Source organism: Aquarana catesbeiana, linkage group LG07, assembly GCF_042186555.1.
Source record: "Aquarana catesbeiana isolate 2022-GZ linkage group LG07, ASM4218655v1, whole genome shotgun sequence".
Lineage (NCBI taxonomy): Eukaryota > Metazoa > Chordata > Amphibia > Anura > Ranidae > Aquarana > Aquarana catesbeiana.
Window position 1 is genome coordinate 325,929,318 of NC_133330.1, and position 11,606 is coordinate 325,940,923.

General features: G+C 48.4%; 1 protein-coding gene across 1 annotated transcript in view; it reads right to left on the reverse strand.

Annotated features, from left to right (window-relative positions):
• Nucleotides 1–11,606, reverse strand: part of AK4 (adenylate kinase 4) — a 95,832-nt gene that overhangs the window by 25,074 nt on the left and 59,152 nt on the right. The gene's annotated exons all lie outside the window — the stretch shown is intronic.

Below are 11,606 nucleotides of genomic sequence, written 5' to 3' on the forward strand. Positions count from 1 at the left end.
GAATTAAAGTATAATTCCTCACTGTGCCCAACATTGCAGCTTCACCGTCCCCAACATTGCAGCCTAACTGTCAGTGCAGCCTCACCGTGCCCAACATTACAGCCTCACTGTGCCAACATTGCAGCCTCACCGTGCCCAATATTGCAGCCTCACTGTGATTGCAGCCTCGCCGTGCTCAACATTGCAGCCTCACTGTGCCAACATTGCAGCCTCACTGTCATTGCAGCCTCACTGTGCCCAACATTGCAGCCTCGCCGTGCCCAACATTGCAGCTTCACAGTGCCCGACATCGCAACCTCACTGTGCCCTACATTGCAGCCTCACTGTGCCAACATTGCAGCCTCATTGTGCCCAATATTGCAGCCTCATTGTACCCAATATTGCAGCCTCACTGTCATTGCAGCCTCACTGTGCTCAACATTGCAGCCTCACTGTCATTGCAGCCTCACTGTGCCCAACATTGCAGCCTCGCCGTGCCCAACATTGCAGCTTCACAGTGCCCTACATCGCAGCCTCACTGTGCCCTATATCGCAGCCTCACCGTGCCCAACATCGCAGCCTCACCGTGCCCAACATTGCAGCCTCACCGTGCCCAACATTGCAGCCTCACCGTGCCCAACATTGCAGCCTCACCGTGCCCAACATTGCAGTCTCACTGTGCCCAACATTGCAGCCTCACTGTGCCCAACATTGCAGCCTCACTGTGCCAAACATTGCAGCCTCACCATGCCAAATATTGCAGCCTCACCGTGCTCAACATTGCAGCCTCACTGTGCCAACATTGCAGCCTCACTGTCATTAGAGCCTCACTGTGCCCAACATTGCAGCCTCACTGTCATTGCAGCCTCACTGTGCCCAACATTGCAGCCTCGCCGTGCCCAACATTGCAGCCTCACAGTTCCCTACATCGCAGCCTCACTGTGCCCTACATCGCAGCCTCACTGTGCCCTACATCGCAGCCTCACTGTGCCAACATTGCAGCCTCACTGTGCCCTACATTGCAGCCTCACCGTCCCCAACATTGCAGCCTCACCAGGGCGGAGGAAGAGAGAGGGTGGCCGGATCATGACTGGAGGAAGAGGAGAGCCGGGGATCACAGAGCGCGAATAGCACGCTGTTACAGCTTACATGAAATTGCCTCCAATCTGCTCACCGTCACACACAGCCCCGCCTCCTCCTGACCCCGCGCCTGTGATAGACAGAACACATCCCAGCACTGGACCCGCATTCTGTCTATCACAGGCACGGGGTTAGGAGGAGGCGGGGCTGTGTGTGACGGCGAGCAGAGCGGAGGCAATGCCAATAGCTTCACTCTAGATCCGACCGACCCTGACGGGGCCCCATGTGCATCTGGGGCCCCTGGGCTGTGCCCATGTGTGCCCCCTCGTTAAGACGGCCCTGGGTTGAGGAATAGGATCATGTCTTACAGGCTGTTTTCTTTATAAACTAGCCACAGCCTAAGCAGCAAAGGCTGTCCCCTGCCATCTGTTGCAGAGTGGCACCCTTGCTATCTCTGTGGAAGCAGTTATCTCTCTTCAGAGGTCTGACACGCCTCTTACTAAAATCAGACCAATAGATCTGCGGTCAGCAAACCTCATTGCTCTCTCCTGATTGGAGATCTCTGGCTCTTAGCAGGGGGCAGGTTATACCTCTGCAGAGAGACCACTGCTTCCACACTAAGAGCAGGGGTCCACTGAACAGATGTGGGGGGGGGGGGGGGGTGCCTACGCAGCCAATCAGTTCCTATTACAGAAGCCTTTGCTGGTCACGGCTTGGAGCCAGAAGTAGCGAGACCAGGAGGTGTCTGTTCCAATTAACAGAGAAGTATTTCATGCTCATCACATTATATTTTTGAAGAGGGTAGACATGGGAGGGGAGGTAGGTCAAGAATTATATAAAGCTACCCACATTCCGCTGCAGCAGCTCATTGCACTGTGAGCCAATAAGCTTTAGTGCTCTGCATCAGATTAACATGTTTCAGGTACTGGGATCTAGATTCTAGGAGGGAAGCTACCAGTGACGGCTGGTGCTCAAAATTTCAGGGGGGGCGCAAACAAACTGAAAAATACTGAACCCCCCCCCCCCCCATCAATTGCAGCCTTACTGTGCCCATCATATGCAGCCACCTGTTTCCATCATACGCAGCCACTTGTGCCAATCTATGCGGCTACTTGTGCCCATCAAACGCAGCCACTTGAGCACTTGATATGCAGTCTCACTGTGCCCATCAAACGCAGCCACTTGTGCCCATCATATGTAGTCTCACTGTGCCCATCATACGCAGCCACTTGTGCCCATCATATGCAGCCACTGTGCCCATCATATGCAGCCACTGTGCCCATCAAATGCAGCCACTTGTGCCCGTCAAATGCAGTCACTGTGCCCATCAAATGCAGCCACTTGTGCCCGTCAAATGCAGCCACTTGTGCCCATCAAATGCAGTCTCACTGTGCCCATCATATGTAGTCTCACTGTGCCCATCATACGCAGCCACTTGTGCCCATCATATGCAGCCACTGTGCCCATCATATGCAGCCACTGTGCCCATCAAATGCAGCCACTTGTGCCCGTCAAATGCAGTCACTGTGCCCATCAAATGCAGCCACTTGTGCCCGTCAAATGCAGCCACTTGTGCCCGTCAAATGCAGCTACTTGTGCCCAGTATATGTAGCCACTTGTGCCCACCCTATGCAGCCCACCCTATTTTGAAGCCTATTAGAGCCTCTGGCTCTAATCAGGTGCTTCAAAAAGCACCACCCCCTCCCACCCCCGCCATAGGAATCCATGCGTCCGGAGTCCTGAAAGGGGCCGGGCGCATGGATGGGGGGCGGCGCCCCGGGCGCCCACAGCGCACGGGCCGCCACTGGAAGCTACCCATAATCCACTGCAGGAGGTCATTGCACTGTGAGCCAATATGCTTTACTGCTGTGTACCAGATTAACATGTTTCAGGTACTGGGAGCTAGAAGGAAGCTACCCATAATCCACTGCAGGAGGTCACTGCACTGTAAGCCAATATACTTTACTGTTGTGCACCAGATTAACATGTTTTAGGTACTGGGATGTAGATTCTAGAGCAGGGGTCTCAAACTGGCGGCCCTCCAGCTGTTGCAGGAACTACAAGTCCCATCGTGCCTCTGCCTGTGGGAGTCATGCTTGTAACTGTCAGCCTTGCAATGCCTCATGGGACTTGTAGTTCTGCAACAGCTGGAGATCCGCCAGTTTGAGACCCCCTGTTCTAGAGGGAAGCTTCTCACAATCCACTGCAGCAGCTCATTGCACTGAATAAGTGAATAAGCTTTACTGCTGTGTACCAGATTTACATTACAGATACAAAAAACACAGTCACTTCCAGCGCTAATAGCAATGTGTGGAGTAACAGATGTGAGATAAAATGGTGGTGTGAAAGGTATATATGGTATCCAAAACGAGGTGGATGCTGCCTTCCTCAGATGGGCTAATCCAAAAGGAACTACAAGAAAAACAGAAATGGAAGGCGGGCACACCTAGTGCATTACCAGAGATCATTTAATATTAAGAAATGTTTGTATAAAAGTCACTCACAAAATGCAACTGACAAAAGGTCATAAACACAGTGCATGGACAGGCACAGAACACGGGGTACAGCTAACGCGTTTCGGGGGCGCACCCAGTTCCTTTAGAGCTCTGAGGAAGGGGGTGCGCCCCCCGAAACGCGTTATCTGTACCCCGTGTTTGTCCATTTCTGTTTTTCTTGTAGTTCCTACCAGATTAACATGTTTCAGGTACTGGGATCTATATTCTAGACAGAAGCTTCCCACAATCCACTGCAGCAGGTTACTGCACTGTCAGCCAATAAGCTTTACTGCTCTGCACTAGATTAACATATTATTATTTCAGGTACTTATATAGCGCTGTCAATTTATGCAGCGCTTTACATAAACATTGTACATTCACATCAGTCCCTACCCTCGAGGAGCTTACAATCTAAGGTCCCTAACTCACATTCATACATACTAGGGACAATTTAGAGAGGATCCAATTACCCTACCAGCATGTCTTTGGAGTGTGGGGGGAAACCGGAGTACCCGGAGGAAACCCACACAGGCACAGGGAGAACATGCAAACTCCAGGCAGATGGTGTCGTGGTCGGGATTTGAACCAGCGACCCTTTTTGCTGCTAGGTGAAAGTGCTACCCACTACACCACTGTGCTGCCCACATATTTCAGGTACTGGGAGCTAGAGGGGAAGCTGTTTAGGCTGATTATAACTGGAATAGAGTCCAAGGAGGACCTCGGCAGTGTGATGAGGATGCAAAGGATGAAAGTTCTGGAGGGCGGTAGGTCCATCTTTATCCCCTTCCCGCCGAGCATACGCACATATGTGGCTTTGGCTTTCGGGGGTTATACCGGGATGATGCCAGCAGCGGGCGATCGGCTTTCCAGGGATAACAACCGATGCCGCTTGATTGTTATCCCGGAGGAGTGGGAGATGACACCCCCCCCCTCCTCCCGCCGCTCTGACCGGGCCGCCCGTCCCACCGGGAGACCCGATCCGCAATCCGGTACTTCCAGCGTCTAGCCACAGACTGGAACAACCAATACGGCTAAAAGCAACTTCGTTCCAGTCTGAGTGTAAACACAGAACCAACGTCACAACGTCACTTCCCGTTTACTCGGCTGCTAATGGCGCCGGATTTTAAAAAATATACAGTATTCAGAATCGCCGTTTTCGGGGATCTGAATACTTTGAAGTGCAAAGGAGGGATCGGGGGGTCTTTTAGACCCCCGATCCCTCCATAAAGAGTACCTGTCACCACCTATTACTGTCACAAGGGATGTTTACATTCCTTGTGACAGCAATAAAAGTGATCAAATTTATTTATTTTTTTAAAACACAATTTAATAATTAAAAATAAATAATAATAAAAAAAAAAAAAAGTTTTAAAGCGTCCCCGCGAGCTCGCGCCGCAAAGAAAACGCATAGGGAAGTCACGCCCGCATATGTAAACGGTGTTCAAATCACACATGTGAGGTATCGCCGCGATCGCCAGAGCGAGAGCAATAATTCTAGCCCTAGACCTTCTCTGTACCTCTAACTTGGTAACCGTAAAAAAAAAAAAATTAAAGCGCCGCCTATGGAGATTTTTAGGTACTGTAGTTTGTCGCCATTCCACGAGTGCGTGCAATTATAAAGCGTGATATGTTTGGTATCTATTTACTCGGCGTAACATCATCTTTCACATTATACAAAAAGATTGGGCTAACTTTACTGTTTCGTTTTTTTTTTTTTAATTTGTCAAAGTAACCCTTTTCCCAAAAAGTTGCTTTTAAAACACCGCTGCACAAATACCGTGTGACATAAAATATTGCAACAATCGCCATTATATCCTCTAGATCAGGGATATGCAATTAGCGGACCTCCAGCTGTTGCAGAACTACAAGTCCCATGAGGCATAGCAAGACTCTGACAGCCACAAGCATGACACCCAGAGGCAGAGGCATGATGGGACTTGTAGTTTTGCAACAGCTGGAGGTCCGCTAATTGCATATCCCTGCTCTAGATTCTCTGCTAAAAAATATATATATAATGTTTGGGGGTTCTAAGTAATTTTCTAGCAAACAATACAGATTTTAACTTGTAAAACACCAAATGTCAGAAATAGGCTTAGGCATTAAAGGGTTAAATAAAGCTACCCACATTCCACTGCACTGTGAGCCAAAAAGCTTTACTGCTCTGCACCAGATTAACATGTTTCAGGCACTGGGAGCTAGAGAGGAAGCTGTCCCGGCTGATTATAACTGGAATAGAGTCCAAGGAGGACCTCGGCAGTGTGATGAGGATGCAAAGGATGAAAGTTCTGGAAGTCCAGTGGGGGGGGGGGGGGGGCAAAAGCACTGCCCTGGTAAAGTGATGGCACCACGGGGGGGAGTATTAAGGGACCAGTGATAAATATGGAAGGGGGTCCCAGGTGAGATCATCCAAAATGACAGGGGGACCCCTGGACTCTCCATTGGCTGTAGAGATGTGTGGGTGGGATCAGGAATACAGTATTATAGCCTAGGGGCCCCCTCTACCTCTCTTTCTGGATAGGGCCCCAGTCTTGCACTGATGAACACCGGTCCTCCCAGCAGAACAGATTTCCTTCCAGATGAAGGATCAATCCCAGGGGGACTCATGTGCCGCCGGTGACAGCGGGCGAGAAATTCTTCTACAATCTCAGTAATGAGGGATTTTCTTGCCTGCGACCTGGCGGAGGTGTTGTGTGGGTGGAAATCTGACCGGATAATGAAATCTCCGCCAGGCTGGAGGAAGAAGCTGCCTGACTTTCATCTTCTTAATGAGGATTCCGCTCTGCAAATCACGGTTATCCGACACAGAGCCGCCAGACCCGTCACCTCCCGTACCCCCTGCGTTTAAACCGATGAGCTGCAATAGGAGCCGATCTATAAAAGAGAAACTCCAAGAGAACAGCTAAGAACGCCGATCAAATACGTCTCTGGGAGCCAAAGGGGTTGTATTTTGGGCTATCCGGTCCTGAGAGTTACACAGCTCTGCCACACAGCACAGACAGGCACATGACGCCTTTTTATTTTTTCTTTGTCACAGGTAATGGGATACAGTGGTGACCTATCTGCACCCCAAGTTTGTTGATTGGATAATGAAAGCGCAGGAGTAGACTGATGAGGTTATCTCTCTGCTCTCTCCTCTTATCAGCATATTGCACATCTGATTGGTGCTCAGTCCAGCTCCTCCCTCTTCCAATCTGAGGATTTAAAAAAAAAAAAAAGCTGATACCATTACCAAGATAGATTTGGTATTTACACAGGTTGCATTTATTAAAAAAAAAAATTATATATATATAATTTTTTATTTATTTTTTTAAATAAATGCAACCTGTTAAATACCAAATCTGTCTTGGTAATGGTATCAGCTTTTTTTTTTTTTAATCCTCAGATGAAATAATTATATATCTATATCGATATCGATATAGATCTATATCTCTATCTTTATCTATAGATATCTATATAGATATATCTATCTATCTATATATAGATATTTTTATGTATTCATTAAAAATACAGAACTGTGTTAGAATGTGTTTTTTGAATCTGCTTGGAGTTCAGCTTTAAAGCCCAACTCCTGGATTAAAATAAATCTACCCCTGCAGTGCCCCCTTGGGATAAGTAAGGGTTAAATGCTTCTTATGTCTAGAGGTGCTGGAATAAGGAGACATACATACCTTATTCCACATATCAGCAGGCTCCCTCTAGTGGTAGGACTGGTTCCCTGCAGCCTTCTCTCTAAACTGCCCATTGTTGCACACTTGCCCCGACCATATACTGTACAATGCAGGGTCAATAGCCCCACATCGCACGCAATGACGCCAATGGGATCGCCCAGAGACTGGAGCTTCGAGAAGAAGAGAGGGCAGCTCCAGAGTGGGGGTCCTCCCTGTTCCTCTACACCCCCCCCCCCCTAGACACAATGAGCATTTAACCCTTGCAGTGCAGGAGGGCCCCATTGTAAGGGTAGATCTTTTTTTCTCTGATTCCTGGAGCTGTTTTCTGATTACCAAAGCCAAATGCGTCTTTTAATAAGTAAGGGATTCCACTGTACACAATTTAAGAGAAGGAGGAGAAGGTTTGTTGAAGAATTAATAACAGAACGTCTGCCTTGATGTAGCGCCGTCAAAAGATCCATGTGATTTCTTCGACCCGGCAGCGCTTTCGTTCCGCCATGATTTTGCAATGACCATAAAATCTGCTCACGAGGACTTTCCAAGTATGTTCAGTAAAATGTTTATGGCTGAAGTTTAATCTGATTAGATTTTGCCTTCCTTGGTGCCCCCAATTACAGCAACAGAGTTTTGTCCTAATTAGATAATGGTTTAAACCAGTGGCCTCCAAACTGCGGCCAGACTTGGGGCACAATTCCATCCAATGACACCAACGATGGGGCACAATTCCATCCAATGACACAACGATGGGGCACAACTCCATCCAATGACACAATGATGGGGCACAACTCCATCCAATGACACCAACGATGGGGCACAATTCCTACCAATGACACCAACGATGGGGCACAATTCCATCCAATTACACAACGATGGGGCACAATTCCTACCAATGACACCAACGATGGGGCACAATTCCATCCAATGACACAACGATGGGGCACAATTCCATCCAATGACACAATGATGGGGCACAACTCCATCCAATGACACAATGATGGGGCACAACTCCATCCAATGACACCAACGATGGGGCACAATTCCTACCAATGACACCAACGATGGGGCACAATTCCATCCAATTACACAACGATGGGGCACAATTCCATCCAATGACACAACGATGGGGCACAACTCCATCCAATGACACAATGATGGGGCACAACTCCATCCAATGACACAATGATGGGGCACAACTCCATCCAATGACACCAACGATGGGGCACAACTCCATCCAATGACACAAACAATGGGGCACAATTCCCCCCAATGACATCAACGATGGGGCACAATTCCTCCCAATGACACCAACGATGGGGCACAATTCCTCCCAATGAAACCAACGATGGGGCACAATTCTTCCTAGTGACACCAACGATGGGACACAACTTCTACCAATGACACAATGATGGGGCTCAATGACACCAATAATGGGGCACAATTCCTACCAATGACACAATTGCTACCAATGACACCAATAATGGGACACAATGCCTACCAATGACACAATTGCTACCAATGACACAACAATGGGGCACAACTCCTACCAATGACACAGTGATGGGGCACAACTCCTACCAATGACACAATGATGGGGCACAACTCCTTCCAATGACACAATGATGGGGCCCAATGACACCAATGATGGGGCACAACTCCTTCCAATGACACAACCATGGGGCACAACTCCTTCCAATGACAATGGTGGGGCTCAATGACACCAATAATGGGGCACAATTCCTACCAACGACACAACAAAAACACTTGCCTGGCTACACCTATGCTGTGTGCTCCCTCTCCTGGGGGGGCTAATTTGCAATGCTTCATGGTCTTCTTGATCAGAGCATGAGGATTTCCTGAGTGTTATAAGAAGCCCTCTCCAGTACCTGTGTGCCCCTTGTGGCTGTGCTTCACTCTATGCTGGTCTCCCTGGTTGCTCACTGCTGTTTCCATCTGGAGGCCTCTGGATGCGCCAATCGGATCGTTGTTGGGACATGGCTGTCTGGTTTTTACAAAATCACTCTATGGCTGTGACCTGTACTTGCATGTATCTTGGCAACATATAGAAACAAAATTGCTCTGCACACCCCTGAAGAAGGGGTTTCCTGAAACGCGTCGGGTTTGGTCCGTGCGACTTGCCGTGGTGGTGACCCTATCACGGTAGTCCCTGGACCTCTCTGGAGTTTTGTTCTTATGTTTTTTTTGCCATATCTATGTAATTCGGATGTCTATAGCCACCTATTGATTCAAATTTGAATTGTTTATATTTCAATACATTTGGTATACTCCTTTTACATACTCTTTGTGTACTACTATTTGGGCCATTAAAGTCCCGTAAGGGGGAGTTCCTTTTCCACTCTACTGTCCTTTTGGGATGTAGGCCCAGCCCATGGGTCAACCATACCACCCCTCTCCTCTTAATAACACAACAATGGGGCACAACTCCTACCAATGACACAATGATGGGACACAACTCCTTCCAATGACACAATGATGGGGCACAACTCCTACCAATGACACAATGATAGGGCACAACTCCTTCCAATGACACAATGATGGGGCACAACTCCTTCCAATGACACAATGATGGGGCACAACTCCTTCCAATGACACAATGATGGGGGCACAACTCCTTCCAATGACACAATGATAGGGCACAACTTCTTCCAATGGCATAATGATGGGGCACAACTCCTTCCAATGATAGGTCACAACTCCTTCCAATGACACAATGATGGGTCACAACTCCTTCCAATGACACAATGATGGGGCACAACTCCTACCAATGACACGATAGGGCACAACTCCTTCCAATGCATAATGATGGGGCACAACTCCTTCTAATGGCATAATGATGGGGCACAACTCCTTCCAATGACACAATGATGGGTCACAACTCCTTCTAATCACACAATGATGGGTCACAACTCCTTCCAATGACACAATGATGGGGCCCAATGACACCAATGATGGCACAATTCCCACCACTGACCCAAATGATGGGGCAGGACTCTGAACCATGGGGGAAATACACTCCTCTATATGGGAGAACGAAAGGAATCCTCTTATAACACTATGTGTGCGCCGTAATCTTTTGTTCTGTCTGTATGGTCTTATGGCTGCACCATCTTTAATGCATTTTTCAGGTGTGTCCCCCAAATCTTTGTGTGTCTATTGTATGGATTCTGACCAATCCCCCCCCCCTGATCATTGCCTCTTATTAGTGTCCACCTGTGTTAGAGGAGGAGTCCTTTTTTTGTTTAATGTGATTTTTGCATGTGTGCTGTAATTTTTTGTTCTGTGTTGCAGGGCGGACTCGGGAAATCTGCTGTGTTAATGATCCGGACTGATTGCATCATAAAACGTCATTGTGGATTGTGCCCATAGTTCACTTGAAGTTATCCTTTAAGACATCAGTAGAGAGGTATTGTTTATTCAGGTGTAAAGTATGATAAATCTTCTGTTACTCATATACAGGATCACACGGCTAACTGACAGCGTTCTGTTAAACTTACACACACACGCTTGTTAAAAATTAAAGGGTAGCGATGAAATCAGTGACAGACGTTCCCGTCCTTCTCCCCGCGGTGGGTGAGGGGGGGAGGGGATACATTGTAACAGCTACAAGGTTCTGTTTTTACAAAGACAGATGACTAATCCCTTTCCGTTAATGTAACTGGCAGAGACGCTCAGTCTGAACGCATGGAATATTCCACACATCGCACCGCACCGCCATTATCAGACCCCCCCCCTTACTTTCAATCACGGGTTAAAGGAGAACTCCAGTTTTGTTCAATATTGATACAGCGATGCCATTTAAATGCAATCATTAGAATCCTAAACATGTTAATATTGTTTCAAAATCAGGCTGCATTAACTCGTATAGAGTATGGGCGCTCAACCCGGGGCCCTCCAGCTGTTGCAGAACCACAAGTCCCATGAGGCATTGCAAGACTGACAGAGAGAGAGGAGAGAGAGGGGGGAGAGAGGGGGGGGGGAGAGAGGAGAGAGAAAGGAGAGAGAGTGGGAAGAGAGAAGAGAGAGAGAGAGAGAGAGAGAGAGAGAGAGAGAGAGAGAGAGAGAGAGAGAGAGAGAGAGAGAGAGAGGGGAGGGGGAGAGGGGGAGAGGGGAGAGAGAGAGAGCAGGGGAAGAGAGAGAGAAGAGAGTGAACGGAGAGAGAGAGAGGAGAGAGAGAGAGAAAGGAGAGAGAGAGGGGGAGAGAGAGGGGGGGGGGAAGAAAGAGAGGAGAGAGAAAGAAAGGAGAGAGAGTGGGAAGAGAGAAGAGAGGGGAGAGAGAGAGAGAGAGAGAGAGAGAGAGAGAAAGGGGGGGAGAGAGAGAGAAAGGAAAGAGAGGGGGGGAGGGGGGGGGGGGAGAGAAAGAGAGCAG